The sequence below is a fragment of the Heloderma suspectum genome, chromosome W (assembly GCF_057233095.1).
Source record: "Heloderma suspectum isolate Gila_16-S chromosome W, 16-S_ref, whole genome shotgun sequence".
Taxonomy (NCBI): Eukaryota; Metazoa; Chordata; class Lepidosauria; order Squamata; family Helodermatidae; genus Heloderma; species Heloderma suspectum.
This window is the reverse complement of record NC_139475.1, coordinates 15,182,501-15,190,000: the sequence shown is the minus strand read 5'-3', so window position 1 is coordinate 15,190,000 and position 7,500 is coordinate 15,182,501.

Sequence of the window (7,500 nt, the reverse complement as noted above, 5' to 3'; positions counted from 1 at the left end):
TAACCCTAACCCAAACCCTAACCAGAACCGTAACCCTAAACCTAACACTAACCCGAGCCCTAAACCTGAACCTAACCCTAACCCTAACCATAACCCTAACCCTAGCGCTAATCCTAACTCTAACGCTAACCCTAAACCTAACCCTAGCCCTAGCCCTAACCCTAGGCCTAGCCGTAACCATACCCCTACCCCTACCCCTGCCCCTAACCCAAACTGTAACCCTAAACTGAACCTGAACCTGAACCCTAACCCTAGCCCTAGCTCTAGCTCCAACCCTAGCCCTAACCGTTACCCTAGCCCTAGCCCTAGCCCTAACCCTAGCCCTAATCCTAGCCCGAACCCTAACCCTAACCCTAGCCCTAACCCTAACCCTAACCCTAGCCCTAACCCTAACCCTAACCCTAACCCTAACCCTAACCCTAACCCTAACCCTAGCCCTAGCCCTAACACTAACACTAACCCTATCCCTATCCCTATCCCTATCCCTATCCCTATCCCTATTCCTATCCCTATCCCAAGCCCTAGCCCTAGCTCTAACACTACAACTAACCCTAGCCCTACCCCTAAACCTGCCCCTAAGCCTAACCCTAACCCTACACCTAAACCTAACCCTAACCCTAACCCTAACCCTAACCCTAACCCTAACCCTAGCCCGAGCCCTAACACTAACACTAACCCTATCCCTATCCCTATCCCTATCCCTATCCCAAGATTAGCCCTAGCTCTAACACTACGACTAACCCTAGCCCTACCCCTAAACCTGCCCCTAAGCCTAACCCTAACCCTACACCTAAACCTAACCCTAACCCTAACCCTAACACTAACCCTAGCCCTAGCCCTAGCAGTAACCCTAACACAAACCCTAGCCCTAGCCCTAGCCCTCGCCCTAAACCTAACCGTAACCCTAACCCTAACCCTAGCCCTAGCCCTAACCCTACCCTAAACCTAACCTGAACTCTAGCCCTAACCCTTGCCCAAACTCTAACCCTAACCCTAACCCTAACCCTAACCCTAACCATAGCCGTAACCCTAACACTACCCTAATCCTACCCCTACCCCTACCCCTACCCCTACCCCTAACCGTAGCCCTGACCCTAATGCTAACCCTGGCCCTAACACTAACCCTAACCCTCACCTTAACACTAGCCCTGACCCTCACCCTAACCCCAACCCTAACCCTAACCCTAACTCTAACTCTAAGCATAGCCCTTGCCCTAACCCTTGCCCTAGCCCTAGCCCTAGCCCTAACCCTCACGCTAACCCTAACCCTAACCCTAACCCTTACCCTAACACTAACCCTAACCCTAACCATAGCCCTTGCCTAACCCTTGCCCTAGCCCTAGCCCTAGCCCTAGCCCTAGCCCTAAACCTAACCCAAGCCCTAACCCTAGCCCTAACCCTAGCCCTAACCTTAGCCCTAACTGTAGCCCTAGCAGTAACCCTAGCCCTAGCCCGAACACTAACCCTAACCCTAACACAAACCCTAACCCTAACCCTAACTCTAACCTTAACCCTAACCCTAACCCAAACCCTAACCCTAACCCTAACTCTAACCTTAACCCTAACCCAAACCCTAGCCCTAACCCTAACCCAAAGCCTACCACTAAACCTAACCAAAACCCTAATCATAATCATAAACCTAACCCTAACCCTAGCCCTAACCCTAATGATAACCCTAGCCCTAACCCTAACCCTAAAACTAACCCTCACCCTAAACCTAGCCCTCACCCTAACCCTAACTCTACTCCTAACCCTAAACCTCACTGAACCCTAACCCTAGACATGACGCAAGCCCTAACCGTAGCCCTAGCCCTAGCCCTAACCCTAACCCTAACCCTAACCCTAAACCTAAACCTAAACCTAACTCTAATGCTAACGCTAATGCCAGCCCTAACCCTAACGCTAATCCTAGCCGTAACCCTCACCCTCACCCTCACCCTAACCATAGCCCTCACACTGACCCTAACCCTAACCGTAACAATAGCCCTTGACCTAACCCTTGCCCTAGCCCTAGCCCTATCCCTATCCCTATCCCTATCCCTATCCCTATCCCTATCCCTATCCCTATCCCTATCCCTATCCCAAACCTAACCCTAGCCCTAGCCCTAACATTAACCCTAACCCTAGCCCTAACCCTAGACCTTACCCTAACCCAAAGCCTACCACTAACCCTAATACAAACCCTAACCATAACCGTAGCCCTAACCCTAATGCTCACCCTAGCCCTAACACTAACCAGAACCCTCACCCTAACCCTAGCCCTCACCCTATACCTAACCCTAACCCTAACCCTAACCCTAACCCTTGCCCTAGCCCAAGCCCTAGCCATAGCCCTAACCCTAACACTAATCCTAGCCTTAGACCTAACCCTTGTCCGAGCCCTAACCCTAACCATAGCCGTAACCCTAACCCTACCCTAATCCTACCCCTACCCCTCCCCTAACCCTAACCGTAGCCCTGACCCTAATGCTAACCCAGGCCCTAACACTAACCCTAACCCTCACCCTAACCCTAGTCCTGACCCTCACCCTAAACCCAACCGTAACCCTAACCCGAACTCTAACCCTAACCATAGCCCTTGCCCTAACCCTTGCCCTAGCCCTAGCCCTAGCCCTAGCCCTAGCCCTAACCCTCACCCTCACCCTAACCCTAACCCTTACCCTAACCATAGCCCTTGCCTAACCCTTGCCCTAGCCCTAGCCCTAGCCCTAACCCTAACCCAAGCCCTAACCCTAGCCCTAACCCTAGCCCTAACCTTAGCCCTAACTGTAGCCCTAGCAGTAACCCTAGCCCTAGCCCGAACACTAACCCTAACCCTAACACAAACCTTAACCCTAACCCTAACTCTAACCTTAACACTAACCCTAACCCAAACCCTAACCCTAACCCTAACACTAACCCTAACTCTAACCTTAACCCTAACCCTAACCCTAACCCTAACCCTAACCCTAACCCTCGACCTAACCCTAGCCCTAACCCTAATCCTAACGCTAACCATAACCCTAACCCTAACAAAAAACCATATCCCTAAACCTAAATCTCACCCTAACACTAGCCTTAGCCCTAACCCTCTCACTAACTGTAACCCTAACCCTAATCCAAGCCTAAACGCTATCCCTATCCCTAACCCTAACCCAACACCTACCACTAACCCTAACGCTAACCCAAACCCTAACCAGAACCAGAACCGTAACCCTAACCCTAACCTGAGCCCTTAACCTAACCCTAGCCCTAACCCTAACCCTAAGCCTAACCCTAGCGCTAACCCTAACCTTAACCCTAAACCTAACTATAGCCTTAACCCTAACCCTAGGCCTAGACCTAACCCTACCCCTACCCCTACCCCTAAACCAAACTGTAACCCTAAACTAAAACTGAACTCTAACCCTAACCCTAGCCCTAGCTCTAGTTCTAACCCTAGCCCTAACCCTTACCCTAGCCCTAGCCCTAACCCTAGACCTTACCCTAACTCAAAGCCTACCACTAACCCTAACACAAACCCTAACCATAACCGTAGCCCTAACCCTAATGCTAACCCTAGACCTAACACTAACCAGAACCCTCACCCTAACCATAGCCCTCACCCTATACCTAACCCGAACCATAACCCTAACCCTAACCCTAACCTAAGCCCTAACCCTAGCCCTAACCCTAGCCCTATCCGTAGCCCTAGCCCTAGCCCTAACCCTAGCCCTAGCCCGAACCCTAACCCTAACCCTAACCCTAACCCTAACCCTAACCCTAGCCCAAAGCGTCACCCTAACGATAACCCTAACCCTAGACCTAACCCTAACCCTAACCCTAAACCTCACCCTAGCCCTAACCCTAACCCAAACCCTAACCCAAACCCTAGCCCTAACCCTAACCCAAAGCCTACCACTAAACCTAACCAAAACCCTAACCATAATCATAAACCTAACCCTAACCCTAGCCCTAACCCTAATGATAACCCTAGCCCAACCCTAACCCTAAAACTAACCCTCACCCTAAACCTAGCCCTCACCCTAACCCTAACTCTACTCCGAACACTAAACCTCACCGAACCCTAACCCTAGCCATGACGCAAGCCCTAACCGTAGCCCTAGCCCTAGCCCTAACCCTAACCCTAACCCTAACCCTAAACCTAAACCTAACTCTAATGCTAACGCTAACGCCAGCCCTAACCCTAATGCTAACCCTAGCCGTAACCCTCACCCTCACCCTAACCATAGCCCTCACACTGACCCTAAACCTAACCGTAACAATAGCCCTTGACCTAACCCTTGCCCTATCCCTATCCCTATCCCAATCCCTAGTCCTATCCCTATCCCTATCCCTATCCCTATCCCTAGTCCTATCCCTAACCCTAACCCTAACCTTAACCCAAGCCCAAACCCTAGCCGTAGCCCTAACCCCACCCTAACCCTAACCCGAACTCTAGCCCTAACCCGAACCCTAGCCCTAACCCTAACACTAACCCTAGCCCTAGCCCTAGCCCTAGCCCTTGCCCTAGCCCGAGCCTTAACCCTAAACCTAACCCTAGCCCAGACCCTATCCCTAAACCTATCCCTACCCCTAAACCTAACCCTAGCACTAACCCTAACCCTAACCCTAGCCCTAGCGCTAACCCTAACGCTAACCCTAACCCTAGCCCTAGCCCTAGCTTTAACCCTAGCCCTAGCCCTAGCCCTAAACCTAACCCCAACCCCAACCCTAACCCTAACCCAAACCATAAACCTACCCCAAACCCTAACCCTAACCCAAACCGAACCCGAACTCAAACCCTAACCCCAACCCCAACCACAACACAACACCAACCGCAACCACAACCGTAAACCTAACCCTAACCCTAACCCTAACCTCTACCCCAACCCTAGCCCTAACTCTAACCCTAACCCTAACCCTAACCGTAACCCTAACCGTAACCCCAAACCTAACCCTAGCCCTAGCCCTAACATTAACCCTAACCCTAGACCTTACCCTAACCCAAAGCCTACCACTAACCCTAATACAAACCCTAACCATAACCGTAGCCCTAACCCTAATGCTCACCCTAGCCCTAACACTAACCAGAACCCTCACCCTAACCCTAGCCCTCACCCTATACCTAACCCTAACCCTAACCCTAACCCTAACCTAAGCCCTAACCCTAGCCCTAGCCCTAACCCTAGCCTATCCGTAGCCCTAGCCCTAGCCCTAACTCTAACCCTAGCCCTAGCACGAACCCGAACCCGAACCCTAACCCTAACCCTAACCCGAACCCTAACCCTAGCCCAAAGCGTCACCCTAACGATAACCCTAACCCTAGACCTAACCCTAACCCTAACCCTAACCCTAACCCTAAACCTCACCCTAGCCCTAACCCTATCCTTAACCCTAACCCTAACCCTTACCCTAACCCTAACCCTAACCCTAACCCAAACAGTATCCCTAACCCTAACCATAACCCTAGGCTTAGCCCTAACCCTCTCACTTACAATAACCCTAACCCTAACCCTAGCCCCAACCCTGACCCTAGCCCTAACCCTAACCCAACCCCTACCACTAACCCTAACCCTAACCCAAACCCTAACCATAACCGTAACCCTAACCCTAACCCGAGCCCTAAACCTAACCCTATCCCTAACCCTAAACGTAACCCAAGCGCTAACCCTAACGCTAACCCTAACCCTAAACCTAACCTTAGCCCTAATTCTAACCCTAGGCCTAGCCCTAACCCTAGCCCTAGCCCTACCCTACCCCTACCCCTAACTCAAACTGTAACCCTAAACTGAACCTGAACCCTAACGCTAGCCCTAACTCTAGCTCTAACGCATGTCCTAACAGTTACCCAGCCCTAACCCTAACCCGAACCCTAGCCCTAACCCGAACCCTAGCCCTAACCGTAACCCTAACCCTAGCCCTAGACCTAGCCCTAGCCCTAGCCCTAGCCCTATCCCTAGCCCTAGCCCGAGCCTTAACCCTAAACCTAACCCTAGCCCAGACCCTATCCCTAAACCTATCCCTAGCCCTAAACCTAACCCTAGCCCTAACCCTAACCCTAACCCTAACCCTACCCCTAACCCTAACCCTAACCCTAGCCCTAGCGCTAACCCTAACCCTAACCCCACCCCTAACCCTAACCCTAGCCCTAGCGCTAACCCTAACGCTAACCCTAACCCTAGCCCTAGCCCTAGCTTTAACCCTAGCCCTAGCCCTAGCCCTAGCCCTAAACCTAACCCCAACCCCAACCCTAACCCTAACCCTAACCCGAACCGAACCCAAACTCAAACCCTAACCCCAACCCCAACCACAACACAACACCAACCGCATCCACAACCGTAACCCTAACCCGAACTCTAACCCTAACCATAGCCCTTGCCCTAACCCTTGCCCTAGCCCTAGCCCTAGCCCTAGCCCTAACTCTCACCCTAACCCTAACCCTAACCCTAACCCTAACCCTAAACATAGCCCTCACCCTAACCCTAGCCCTCACCGTATACCTAACCCGAACCCTAACCCTAACCCGAACTCTAGCCCTAACCCGAACCCTAGCCCTAAACCTAACACTAACCCTAGCCCTAGCCCTAACCCTAGCCCTATCCGTAGCCCTAGCCCTAGCCCTAACCCTAGCCCTAGCCTGAACCCGAACCCGAACCCTAACCCTAACCCTAACCCTAACCCTAACCCTAACCCTAGCCCAAAGCGTCACCCTAACGATAACCCTAACCCTAGACGTAACCCTAACCCTAACCCTAACCCTAAACCTCACCCTAGCCCTAACCCTAACCCTAACCCTAACCCTTACCCTTACCCTAACCCTAACCCTAACCCTAACCCAAACAGTATCCCTTACCCTAACCATAACCCTAGGCTTAGCCCTAACCCTCTCACTTACAATAACCCTAGCCCTAACCCTAGCCCTAGCCCGAACCCTAACCCTAACCCTAAACCTAACCCTAACCCTAACCCTAGCCCAAAGCGTCACCCTAACGATAACCCTAACCCTAGAACTAACCCTAACCCTAACCCTAAACCTCACCCTAGCCCTAACCCTAACCCAAACCCTTACCCTAACCCTAACCCTAACCCAAACAGTATCCCTAACCCTAAGCATAACCCTAGGCTTAGCCCTAACCCTCTCACTTACGATAACCCTAACCCTAACCCTAGCCCCAAACCTGACCCTAGCCCTAACCCTAACCCAACCCCTACCACTAACCCTAACCCTAACCCAAACCCTAACCATAACCGTAACCCTAACCCTACCCGAGCCCTAAACCTAACCCTATCCCTAACCCTAAACGTAACCCTAGCGCTAACCCTAACGCTAACCCTAACCCTAAACCTAACCTTAGCCCTAATTCTAACCCTAGGCCTAGCCCTAACCCTAGCCCTAGCCCTACCCTACCCCTACCCCTAACTCAAACTGTAACCCTAAACTGAACCTGAACCCTAACGCTAGCCCTAACTCTAGCTCTAACGCATGTCCTAACCGTTACCCTAGCCCTAGCCCTAGCCCTAACACTAGCCCTAGCCCTA